This window comes from Spodoptera frugiperda, chromosome 13, assembly GCF_023101765.2.
Source record: "Spodoptera frugiperda isolate SF20-4 chromosome 13, AGI-APGP_CSIRO_Sfru_2.0, whole genome shotgun sequence".
In the NCBI taxonomy this organism is placed as follows: domain Eukaryota; kingdom Metazoa; phylum Arthropoda; class Insecta; order Lepidoptera; family Noctuidae; genus Spodoptera; species Spodoptera frugiperda.
This window is the reverse complement of record NC_064224.1, coordinates 3,823,656-3,837,896: the sequence shown is the minus strand read 5'-3', so window position 1 is coordinate 3,837,896 and position 14,241 is coordinate 3,823,656. Positions and strand designations below refer to the sequence as shown.

Below are 14,241 nucleotides of genomic sequence, written 5' to 3'. Positions count from 1 at the left end.
CCTTAAATTCCTAACCCCAAAAGGCCGGCAACGCACTTGTAACGCCTCTGGTGTTTCAAGCGTCCATGGGCGGCGGCGATTGCTTACCATCAGGTGATAATTATGTCTGCTCGCTTACCGGTGTGTTCCACAAAAAAAATACACATACACCACCATCTACCCCCCAGAGGAAATCACTCATTAGGCTTTATTCTTTAATCTCTTACTTAATTGGATACAGGTCATGCGAATCAATGTGATTCACTCGGCACAATGTTCAGCATATTTAGCGAACACGACTTACGTTAAACTGTGGCACAGCATCCATTGGTTGGGACGCAATCGGTCGAGACGATGTGGTGTGGTACAAGTTATAAAAGATTAGACTATATTTTAAATTTGATTTTTCATTAACATATATTCGGCAAAGCACTTGTGATTCGCTTGCTATCAAGTGATCTGCCCAATGTTAATTAATAGAAAGCGTTGTGCTATAAAAATGGTCAAAGAGAGAGAGTAAAGATAAATACCTATAGAATGTATTTTACAATAGACAAAAGTAATGGATAAGCCTAATAATTAATTACAAAATCAATAAGTGAAACATGTCTTTCCAGGATTTAAGGATTGTTGGGGAATTGGGAAATAGGAAGGGGGATAATTGGGCCCCCGTAACCTCACTCACATAATCACAAGCGTTGTTTAACACCGGTTTTCTGTGAGGCCGTGATGTCACTCCGGCCGAGCTGGAGCAATACAAGCATGGCTCTCCAACACTAAGATTTCATATTTTAATGAAATCATGAACACCGCACCAATTTTGCGGAAGTTTAAAATTTAACAATCCACGTTCCCAGAATCAACTAAAATGATGAAATCAATGGGATATTAACAAAGTTTTCAGCCAACTATGCAATATCATCAAACCTTTTTGAATTGAAACTATTTACTTTTCGAACGAGTTGAGGCCAACCCCGAGTTTTACATATCATTAAAACTTTTACGGACTAATCATTTTGTATTTACTTTATTCTCATTTAAATAGGTTGTAGGAATACCAAAGTATGTATATTAATAGATTTAAAGGTTAACTCGAACCTTTTTACAATATCGATGATATTCTACATGATTATCAACGAGTAGGGTAGTGTGCAATCTGAAATATGCTTTAATATTTAGTAATTTAAGTTGTTTTTTGTTAGATCATTTCTTGAACACTACAAATAATAGCAGATGTACCTAAAAACTTACCGAATGCACTAATTAACTAGTAGCACTGTTTTTTAAGAAAACTGTTCTTATTTTTTTTATTTCTACATCTACATAGTTCAACGTGAGTACTAAAACAGACCTCGATGTCACTGTTCATAAAATAAGAAATCGCTTTCCCTTATACTTTGTACCAAACGTTTAGTCTATTTTCTAAGGAAAAAAAGTATCATTGGAACCGGGTAGTCAATATAGGGTACAGCCACAGAGCGTTTAGAAGAAATAGATAGATATTGCCACGATTTGCCCCAGTAAAGTCTTTATTTACTCTAAAGCATGAGCCAATGTACTATTTTGAAGATAGATTTTCTTAAACGGAGAATACATTAGGTATATTATTTGGCCTTTATTTTTTTAGAGCAAATTGATAGAGGTTTAGTCATTTGAGTTACAGAGGTACGTCAGAATCGTGTCTTTAGGCGTTACGTTGTTCTGGAGCTGCGAACAACGTAAAAGGTTACCGGGGATCTGGCTAAAAGCAGGAGTAGGAACGGGGTGGTCTTTAGTCAGTAAGAGTCTGACACTCCTTCTCGCCTCACGCAAGGCGGGAGAAGTCATAGAGTGATTTTCGCCCCTCAAAAAAAAAAAAAAAAAAAAAATATTTTATGGTATTACGTTACACTGCATCTCGCCTCACCCAAGACGGGAAAAGTCATTGAATGATTGTCCCCCTAAAAAAAGGCGTTATATTGTCTCTGTCCGCTCCAACCGGAGACAGGCGTGATGATAATGTATGATGCACGTTTATGTATTTCTTTTTGCATAAACTAAATAGTTTTATAAAATTAAAGGCACTGTTTCTATTTTAAATACATTATTAGGTCATCTTTTTTAATAGGAGAAAGTCGTCCAATGGCTTTTCCCGCCTTGGCCGAAGTCAGAGGGAGAGTCAGACTGTTATTAACTTAAAACAACCCCGTTCTTACTCCTGCTTCTCCCGCAACTTAACCCGCCTTTAACCCGCAAGGCAGTCCGCAGACATTATTAGGTATGCAAAGTAAATACAATAAAAAAATACAATGATAGGCACTGTTTAGGTATGAGAAATTATATTACCTACGTATTGCGCCACTTACCACACAAATACCTCTACAAAATGCCTAACAATGTCTATAGTTCCTCAACTCTGTGACCACATCGTTCGCCGCAGGGTTGCCACGTGTTCGCAACTGATTTATGTCAATATTTATATCATATAGTACGCAGCCTCATTAATCTGTTGGTTGCAAGCGTAGCTGCGGGTCGTCTCTTGTAAAGGAAATTATATGTTTCAATTGTCCACGAAACATTAACTTTTTTTCTATAATTTTCTCTCAGTTTATAATATTATTGAACTCTTATCTTTCAGTAAATGTCACTAAATAAAAAACATGTCTTGTTTAAATTGTGCTTTTTGGCAGAGTAAAATAGAGTGACTGCTTCATTCAGGCAAAAATTCAATGTTAAGTTTTAACATAATTTGAGTTTTAACACCATCCCTTTGAGAACAAGCAATAAACTAAATCATTAACCTAAACATAAACTAATAAATTTTTGTTGTTCCCAAAATTCACAAAGATGAATTGAAAAAACAACAACGTCTCCTGAAATATTCCCGGAAGAGAATCCTATTTACTGGACGGCTTTCAATTGAAAATTTCTTAGTACTCGAGTGTTGTACGGAGCTTTCTCATTGCAAAATTTTCAATAGACAACCATTAACCAATTTGATTTACAGACAGATGAATTTTCTAATGACTTTTTTTCTTTCTATCTCGATAACATGACAAAAAAGATGACATATTTTTTTTTCGAAAACAGCAAAGACGGCTCAGTAGGTAAAATATACTATTGTATGAACGGTTTGAAAACAAGTATATGTGATTGAACACTAAATAAATAATGCTTCAAATATGCTATTCGATGACTTGCTACGGCGTAGCACTGACGTCAATCTCGCTACGAACTACGTTAGTCGCTGACAGCTACGACTTTCGTAGTTACGCCACTCGTAGCAACTATATTTTTAATGTAGCGGGATAAATCTAACATGAAAACGTCAATAATATATATTTATTGATGTTTTCATGTTATTTAATATATTTCATGTACTGGACTGGACAACGTTGGATGACGTAGCGCGACGTTGTCAGACTTTGGTCGACGTCTGACAACAGATACATATCATTGGACATCAGTCCTCTAGTGTATCCTTGGCTTAAATTAATAAAAAAAAACATTTAAGAAAAGTGCTTCGTTCGGCTCTATTTTAAAAAGACACCATGGCTAATATAACCAGTCGAAGTCGCATCTTATTAATGTAATATTACGGCACGTAGCTAATTTAATTTGCTAATTCTTTGATTACGTACCGGTAAACTATGGCAACTTTACCAGACCCTTGGCAACTTTACCATACTATAGGTATTCGGTATAAACTCATTTATCTAAAAATCTACCCACTAGAATTCTGTTTTGTAATAGTAGTATTTTTTAGACTTTAAAGGGAAATATTTACTATATTTTGCGTAGACGTAAGACTGATATTATGCCAGTTATGGCCGTTACAGTGTAGTGCGTGAAAATGTGCTAAAAGTTAGTAGTTCCTAAATTGTGCTCACAGTGCCTAAATTATTTGTCAGAGGTGAGTGAAATTTTGTTCTTGTATGTATAATATAGTTGGGTTTACTGTTGTAATGTCAGCAATTGCTTTTTCTTTAATTTATTGATAAATAATCGCTTCGGTAATGTTGACACAGGTTAGGTAAAGTTGCCACGGCCTGCTTTCTGGCAACTTTACCTACAGTTAGGGTTGGCAATAAATGTTTTTTTCCTTGTTTGTGTGTATGTAACCATTTTCGAATATCTAAATTTCCCAGCATAATAGTGAATATCCTGGATGATAAGTTATAATGTATTTAATAGTACCTTTTGTTTTAGAGCCAAAATGGCTCACATGAAACAAAACCGCAGAAAACTCGGAGCTAGACAATATAAAAAGTATACGAAAGTAATGTTAAAATTAGCTATGGAGATAGTGAAGTCAAAAAATTAAAAAGTCAAAAGATTAAACATTATTTTGTAGCCTTTTTTTACAATTTTAAACATAAATACTTAAAATTTTAGAACTTAATTTAGTTTAAAAGGGAACAATATTTTTGTCAGATATTTATGCTTTTTTTTTACTTTAGGTTTAAGGTTTATAATTTTTTTTTAAATATACATGTCATAAAAAAATTTCTCATTTTTTGACAACCCCGAGCGTAACAAATTATTTGTATGTAAATTACGATGAAACCCGTGGCAACTTTCCCTAATGTCTGTGTAGCCGTTATCTTTATAGATTTCCTCATATTGTTTGCATTATAATACGAAGAGGTCCTAGATGAAGCCCTCTGTACCTCAACAACTCTTTAATATGCAATACACGATGAATACGGCGCGTAGGTAAAGTTGCCAAAAATTTGGTATCTTTACCCATGTTGTTTTTTCTTTACTACGGCTAAAGTAAGCGTTTGTATATAATGACGATTACAGTAAAGTGAGCCAGATAGACTACAATTCTAAATATATAGTTTTGGTTTCTATGCGTCTTATGGTTAAAAATATATTTCGATTTTTGTTCCAAAATATGGTAAAGTTGCCATGTTTTGGTACTAAATTAATGCAATAGGCTTTAATTATTATCTATGAAAATTAAGAGCCCACAAAGCATTAATTAGGAGACACTTAATATAGACTGTTCAATATACTACACAAACACACAATTAACATGAAATTCCAACCACGCATTCCAATATACATACAATCATACATATCTAACTAAATACCTACATAATTATAATTATGTAAAGTTATTATTGGTAGTGATATCGTGGTAGACCGGAGATTCAAGACGCCCGCTTCTCATGCATGAGAGTGCAGGTTTGAAACGTGACATTTTCCGAGTTATATGTACTTTCTAAGACGATTTAGACATCACTGACAAACGGTAAAGGAAAACATCGCGAGAAAACCTGAGCTTATAATTTTTAATATTAAATTTGAAACCGCCAAAACAAATTGAGCAAACGTGGTGATTAATGCTCAAACCTTCTCCGTTTGAAAAGAGGCATTTGTCAAGTCTAAGGCTCGATTCATAAGGTATAAAATATTAGGTACTGCGAATTTTCCATAGGAATGAAAATTTTCCCAGTATTTTGTAATAGGGGACTCACCTCCAATTGACATATAACATAACTGGCGAAAACTAGTTGTTACACATTATTTGTGTCTGCATTTCAACCTATATCTTGGCGAAATACTCTTATATAGCGTGTTGTCTAGTTATGTTGATAAAATACATGATAATATTATGTGGTTTATTCTATATTGCCATGCAACGCGTCCTTTGACATACTTAGAAAGTTTTCTGGGTTGTTTGACGTTGATCAATAATATCACACCCTATTTTTGTCAGTTGGCATATTTTGCCGTGTCATACGAGTAAGATATATGACGGGTTGAATATACTCACAAAAAGCTGGGAGTAAATCTCAACCTCGGACTGAAGGCACGAAAAAATATAGAAATTATTAGAATAAAATTGTTCAGCGGGACTCTACGAGTTGGCTTCGGCCCCTCGTATGCCTTCCAAAGATCCAGGACCCTTTGGTGCCGTGAATATCACCAAACTAGTTGATGCCCGCGGTTTTGCGTGGACTACGGACTTTGTGACTAGCCTACAAAATGTTAACTCCCATTTTCAGCACTTGTATTTCTAGATATTTGACCTCAAAAATAATACAAGTCATAAAGTTACACTGCGTAGATTGGACCTCTATTTCACTCCTCATTGAGTAAAATTTCCAAACCTGCTGAAAATGTATAAACTCTTCCCCAAAATTACTTCAACCAACTTACCTATGCATCTTAAGCAAACTTTTAGAACTGACCTTTGTGGCTTTGTCTTATCACAAGGTTCAAGCCGGGCTTAACTGCAACTTTGTTATAATAACCTTAAGGTTCAAATCTAACCGAGCTTTCTATTACCTTAAACTGACTTAACAGATTGAAGTTTGTAGTTTAGAGAAACTTTAGTACCTTAGTTTGTTCCCGGAATTAGTCTTAATTTGAGGTCAGATTACCTGGACTGAGGCACTATATTGAAATTAATTGGTATACTATTATTGAGGTTAGCTTGTAGCAAACTATTAATATTATTAAAAGACTTAGTAGTCCATTGTTGGACTATGGGCTTCCTATAAGTAAAACTTTTTGATAGTCTCTTCGCTTGAGATTTAAGATCACCGTTTAAAATTATCATATTTATCAGAGAATGAACCTGCCCAGTCTCAGTCAAACAATACATGGCCTTCTTGACGCCGAAACTAGTGGCCGGTCTCAATCTAATATTTTTGGATTGAAATCTTGTCTGTAGTGCTGCGGTGCGTCGTCACAGCATTGCTTTCCATATTTTTTTACATGCCCCATTACACTATTGACGCAACGCAGCGCAACTACAAGTCGACTATGACTCAAGCGTACCGCGCGTTGGCCACCCGCCGTCGGCATTTTTGTATTGACGTTATGAAATATATCATACGACGTACGTTTTAAAGTTCAAACTTAAATGACAAGTTAATTGCTGGGTTGGAGCGGTGCTCGTTTACACGACGTGATGCAACGCAGCGCAGCAGACAAATAAGGCTACGATCTTAGACATCAGTTGTATGGAATTATTGTCAAAAACTCAAAAGATTTTGGATTCTTGTGATACTCATACACATACATAGGAATTATATGCATGGTAACTACACTATCTTTACCACACGCCTAGCAGGCTTGTTGCGACTTAATATCTATGTCTCAACCAAAAATAGACTCAATAATATATCGGTTAACGGATCAAAATGGCAGTGACAGTACTTCCAAATCCTATATACGAATAGAGATCACAATTTGCCTTTATTCCAAATCCTCTTATTGTTTTCAAAGCGTACCTATTTCGCGTGTCGACTGAGTGAATCTGATTCTATTTTGTAAACGTAAACATGAAAGAGACAAATTGATTTTGTCTGTATTTTTTTATACTAGTGTTTATGTTTACTACTAGCTTCTGCCAGTGGCTTTGCCTGCGTTTTCGAGGGATAAAAATGGCCTTTGTGTTATTTCAGTCTATAACATTTCTTTTATCCGGTCCCTTCAGCAGTTTTGACGTGAAGGAGTAACAAACAAACAAACATACATACAAATTTTCGCATTTATATTATTAGTAGGATAAAGGTAGCCGTCGCCCATGGACACCAGAGGCGTTACAAGTGCGTTGCCGGTCTTTTGGGGGTTGGGAATCGGGGATTGAGAAGATTGAGAAGGGATAATTGTATCTCGGGTAGCCGCATTCAAAAAACGCAAGTGCGTTGTTTCACGATTTATTTAGTACGGTACCTAAGTTTAGTTTAAAATACTGGAACGTCAATCTCTTATAACTAATGTACAGTCTTAAAATCACTACGATCTAACGTTACTATTTTATGTGTTACAAATCAGACTAAGCCTGCTACGCAAAGGTTTACTACTCTGTAATAGAATTTTAAAATAGGCTTTAGGTATTGATAGAGGTGCGGGTCTACGGACGGCGAGCAAGGGTCGCCGCCCGATCCGGGGCTGCGAACAACGTAACAGGTTACCGAGGCTCCGGCGCGAAGAGCAGGAGTAGGAACGGGGTGGTTTTTAGTCAGTTAGAGTCTGATACCCCCACTCGCTTCGCACAAGACGGCAGAAGTCATGAGATTGAATTGGATTTATCCTGTACTAGCTTTTGCCCGCGGCTTCGCTCGCGTTAAGAAGTATTATTATTAATTAGTTATGGTTTTTGCGGCTTATTTTTGTTTAGCGTGTGTAAAAAATTAGGGCCTACAAAACTTCTTTGTACACAATATTCTTTACTAATCTGTCATTAGGCGCTACGCCTTAGTAGCTTTATGCATGCAAAGTCTCAGTCCGATTGGTTTAAAATTGACAAAGTTTCATACAAACTTTCATCCCCTATTTTATCCCCTTGGGGGCAGAATTGATCAAAATCCTTTCTTAGCGGATGCCTACGTCATAACATCTACCTGCATGCCAAATTTCAGCCCGATCCGTCCAGTGGTTTCAGCTGTGCGTTGATAGATCACTATGTCAGTCAGTCAGTCACCTTTGAGTTTTATATATTTAGATAATTGATCCCCGTATGGATTGATTCCGTAATATTTCATCTCCCTCACAAAACAAGGCCTGCTAATTGCCATTTTACGAGTACCAGATGGGAGTAAACAGAAAATACTCCATGTTCTATTTAATTACTCGCAGTTTTTGATCAAATAAACAGTCTCTCTAAGAGCTTATTCTTAGCCATACTGAGCATTATAACTCAGTCGAAAATACTTCAAAATAATTGATTATTCTCTTTACTCCGAATGAATATTTCAAGTAAGATTTTAAAAGCCTGAGTGTGTTGTTAGAATCTGCTAGTGATTGAAATCCCAAGAATTGAGTCACTTTAAGCAATAAGATTATAGGCTTAGTCTTAGGCTAGGGGACAATTTGAGGTTAGACAAAGAGTGCTACAATCTAGAATGATCTTTATTCTAATGTAAGTTCTGTTTATATTTAAACGGTGGTACAAAGCTATTTTTGCTACCTATTTTGTATGCGAGTACTCTAGTAAGTACAAGCCTAAATAAAGCAAAAAAACATCTTTTAATCTACTACTTAAACCGGGCTCCAGCACGAAAAGCAGGAGTAGGAACGGGGTGGTTTTTAGTCAGTAAGAGTCTGACACTCCCTCTCGCCTAAGGTAAGAGAAGTCATTGGATGATTTTCCCCCACAAAAAATCGACTACTTCCTTTAAAAAACAGGTTTCAAATAATGGTTTTCTATCGAATAAAAAGTACTTAACTGTAAGCCGGTGATAATCTTGTGAGACTCGTATAGTTTAAAAAGAAATTTATCAATATTATTTATTTCAAATAGACCAGTTAGGCACTAGGAACGTCAAATCAAATATTAAAAATGTCTGTCTGTCGGTCAGTCCTCTAGTGAAGCTAGTTGCTCGTTCCAAATTGTACATTTCTATGAAGAATAACGAGCAAGAAACGCCATTGGTTACTCTTTTTCAACCAGGTTCACGATACAATTTTTGGTTACATTTTTTCATTGGCTCAATTATGTGAGAACGATGTAACACCAATATTCAGTCAAAGAGAAAGAAAAATAATCGATTTCCTTTACCAATTATTAGTTCTATTCTAACATCTCCAAAACAAAACGAAAAATAGTTTACCCTGTCCATCTCCATATAGTCATTAAAAAAAATGTGTTCTATTCTTTTAAAAAATAAACCATGGAACACACTATCTAAGTAGGTGACCACAGCTTATAAATAGCAGAATTATGTAATAAACTCGAGTGAACAGGCACGGGCCTATCGCCAGCCAGCATTTCCGAGTTACTTCACTTTATATGTAGAGATAATGTGCAACACGATACAAGTTTGCAAAGTTGTGTTGGAAAATTGTTATAAATATTGTGTAGTAGTTTTTCTATCTAGTTTATAAGGTTTTTGTTCTTGTCCGAGCTGCGGACTACGGGTAGCTACGGGACTAGCGGGTTTACCGGGGCTCCGGCTCGAAAAGCAGGAGTAGGAACGAGGTGCTTTTTTAAATTGTGCATTGGGAAATATTTAAGGTTTTTTATGGAATTAGCCGATAAACGAGCAGACGTATCACCTGATGTTAAGCAATCGCCGCCCATGAACAGTTCAACACTAGAGGCGTTACAAGTGCGTTACTGACCTTCCAGAAGGCCTAACTCGGCCTAACTCCCAGGTCTTAGGAATTTAAGGGTTGTTGGGGAATCGGGGATTGGGAAAAGGGATAATTGGGCCTCCGGTAACCTCACTCACACAACGCAAGCGATGTTTCACGTCGGTTTTATCTGAGACCGTGGTTTTACACCGGTCAAGCCGGTCCATTCGTGCCGAAGCATGGCTCTCCCACACTTAAACCACTTTTCCTCTAACCAAACATTAAATTCATTCACTTCCCTACCTTTAACCTAAAAGTGTACTAAAAACACAACTTCTTTATTCTCAGGCTACAAAATTAATGTTCGTAGGTAATGCTTTAAGTTATTTTCTACCCTGATATTGATCTCACAAGATATTTATGGGTCGCCTTACACAGGGTACATACAGAAATCTGCTCGCTACTTTTATGAAACGGTTTCCAAATTTGTTTCGACTGGGAGTTTCTAGCCAGAATGTATACTCTAATAAAAATATTAACATTATATTAATAGTTGCTTAATCAAGTACACTCCGCTAATTTAATTGTGACAACCATTCCGTTTAATGTGTTGTCCACCTAAACACCTAGGCCCCAAAATAAAGACCGGCTACGCATTTCTAACGCCTCTGGTGTTTCGAGTGGCCCCGGGCGACGGCGAATGCTTTTTGCTACCGATGTATCCTATGAGATCCGGCTTTACTAAGCTGTATCTGAATACACTTACCGGCAGCAGGTGATCCATATATTCATCAGCTAAGCAGTATTACAAAAAAAATATATAGTTAAAATAAATACAAAATATCTGTACTGTTTTATCTACGAATACTTCTATATGGACTTTTACCTATTATAATTTCGTTTTACATTCTATTTTTCTTTTCATAAGTTGTTTTAACAGCGATATTACCGTTCGAAATTGTTCCCCGTAATTTTTCAAACCTTAAATATCGAAAATTGTGTGCGTGACGATTTCGTGACGTAGTAATAGTTGAGTACGCCAAGTTACATTAACCGATGCGAAGCCATTAAGCCCTGATTTATAAATAGAAATAATTCATCATTGTTTTCACAAAATTCAATCTTATTTTCATTGTCTGTGTTTAAGAATGATTGACATACCTGTTTTAGATTATTGTTTTGTGAATTCAATTCTGAATGTAAGATATTTATTTATAGATGTTGCTCTCTCTAATAAACCTGAACCTTTCAAACTACGATCTCCAAAAAGCAAATAGATAGCACGGTTGGTGTGGTGGCTGGGAAACCGGCTGTCGCGCAACGCTTAGCAGGATTTCGATTCCCGCACGAAACAACTCTTTGTGTGATACACAAATTGTTGTTTTGGTGTCATGTGTATGTGAACTTGTAAGTTTGTAAACGCACCCACGACACAGGAGAAAATGCTAGCAAAGTCTAAAAAACCAATGAGAATCAGAAATCGACATTATATTCAAAGAAAAAGATTATCCAAGAAGCTGTTACATGATGTATTTTCATATAATACATCTTCTTCCTTGTACCTTACAGAAACCACATAGGGACTAATTTAGCGTAACAATATGAGTGTAATAGGATTAGTGGGGCCTCACAATAATCGATATGTTCACCAGATTAGGGGGTCGTGGAGCGAAATAATTGCAACACGCAATACGAATTATGTTGCCTTTTTCTTTGGTATATTTTGGCTCTGTGTTTGTCAAAGAACCTTAAATTGTTGGAAAAAATAAGTCATGTGAAGAAAAAAATAATTTTAACTTTATTTCAAGAAGAAAATTTACAATAATATAATTACATAATTAGAGATGAACCTTAGGCCGTTGCAAGATGCAAAATACTTTGTAGATGTTTTCTTCACACATAACTAAGAGTAGCTATGCAGACGTCACCGCGTCTGCGCACGCCGCTCATTTATGAAGAGTCCCTCTATGACTCGAAATTAGAAGAGCTTTTATCCATTAATGTACATGAGTAAACCGTATTTTTAGTTAATTTAGTATCACTTGTTACAAAAATAATCATCACATACCTAACAACGATTAGAATTAACAAGTTTTAAGTTGTAATGTACAAAATGAATTAAAATTAATGAAAGTTAAATAATTAAATAAATAATAAAATAATTTTCTAATCCTCTAATCTACTCAAAAACACGAGATCCACATTAAAATTTAACAACTTTCCAAATTAATAATAAAAAATAAAAAATAGTGTGAACTTGCGTGTATATAAACGTTACAAAAAGCGGATGAAGTTGTAAATAAATAAATTAAAATAAAAAACACTTCATTCATTATTTTATTGGACTTTTATCGTATAAATTATATTCTTTAGTAGTTCGTGACGTGGCGGGGATCGTTGCTAACCATAGTTAAGGTAATAAAAAACACCAATAAGAAACAAATTCCAGAACGCAAGGGGAATGGGCTTGGAATGCATAAATTGTGTCTTGTTGTGATATTAAGGAATAATATTACAATGTTGGTTATGTTATATTAGTACAAGGATTATATTAGTATATTATGTTAGTACAAGGTTGAAAGGGGGTGCTGTATTTAAATGTTACAGAAATGGTGACAAGTTTGTGTTAAGAGTCTATTTACCTACTGGTCCAATTTAATAAAATTAATCTTACCTCACATGATATTAACTCACACCGGTTTTACAACGTCGTAAGCCTTTCCTTTTATTGGGGAGACCTATGTTCTGCAATGGATATCTTGTAGCAGATGAGGATGAATCTTCTCAAAACCATGTTTATATTTTAAACTTGTAATTTACCCATAAAAGATGGAGGTCTATGTAAGTCAAAGTCAAAGCATTTATTTCAATTAATCCTCAATGAGGCATTTTTGAAACGTAAATTTGAAATGTCCGTCCGCCTGTCTGTCAGTGAAACTAGGTGCTCTTTTGAAATTATAGCTTCAAGTGGAGAAGAATCTGCAAGAAACTCACTTGACTGCTTTATTTGATTTTCTATTATAATCGAGTACGTCAACCACAAATACAAACACAAAAAAATCTGTACATTACGTAAAAAAAACTTTTTTTTTTTTGAACGTAATGTACAGATTTTTTTGTAAAAACCGACTTCAATCTCCTCTTTTTGAACTCGGTAAATATACTAAAACCTGTTACTAAGTGTAACAAACACTTTTCTTAAAACCGCACCGAAACTAATTCGGCCAATCGTGAGATAATCGTGCACAAACATATGTACCTACATACAAATAAACAGGTCAAACAGAGATACATTCTTCATTCTTTGAAGTCGAAGTTAAAACCTTATAAAAATCTTACCATTTCAAATAAAACTAACATTCACTACACATTAATGCACTGCCAACATTTTTGCTAACATACTTTGGGAACCGCTGCACAAAATAGAATCGTGCCGGTATTCACGAAAACTGCTCCACCGAGCTATTTGAAGCATTTGTAACGGTACACTTGTATTTGCATAGCCTCTGCGGAACTAGGCCGGATTTAAGACTCGCCTATACTTATATAGGTACAACTATGTTCGAAGTAAGATAGGAATCGGGTGCATGTAACTTTCTACGGAGAGTTATTCAGAAATGAAGGTATGTTAACGGTGTTGTACTTGTACTAATGCATCATTTACGCAAATAATCTTACTAATATTATAAATGCGATTATTTGTGTGTCTGTGTGTATGTTTGATATTCAATGCCATCAAAACGACTGAAAGGATCTTATTATGAGTTGCTTTACATTTGAAGTAATCCAAACGAGAGCATTTGGCATTTGGCGCTTTAATTGGCCCGTTCTAATAAACCAACCAATCGGAGTGCCGAACGCGCTCTCGCTTCGATTACTTTAAACGTAAAGCAAATTGTACTAAAAGTACTGGATGAATTTTGGAACGGTAGGTAGGAAGGGTACCAGAGGACAACCTAGGGGGTTCACGGTAACTCAGGATAAAGCAGGAGTACGAACGGGGTGGATTTCAGTCAGTAAAAGTCTGATACTCCCTCTCGCCTAACTCGGGCAAGAGAAGTCGTTGGATGATTTTCACACCTCAAAAAAAATGTTGGATGACGGGTAGTAGTTATAGCGTAGCTATGAAACTATTATGGAGTAGAATAACATATAAGCTACTTTTATCTCACAGGAACGTGAGCGTGAGCGTGAACAAGAACGTAATATACATATCTAGAAAGATACTCGGCGGCAATGCTCTCT

The 14,241-nt window shown here is 35.8% G+C and overlaps 1 protein-coding gene across 4 annotated transcripts in view; it reads left to right on the top strand.

Moving 5' to 3' along the window:
• LOC118270565 (octopamine receptor Oamb) overlaps window positions 1-14,241 on the top strand; it is a 178,178-nt gene that overhangs the window by 144,648 nt on the left and 19,289 nt on the right. The window lies entirely within an intron of this gene.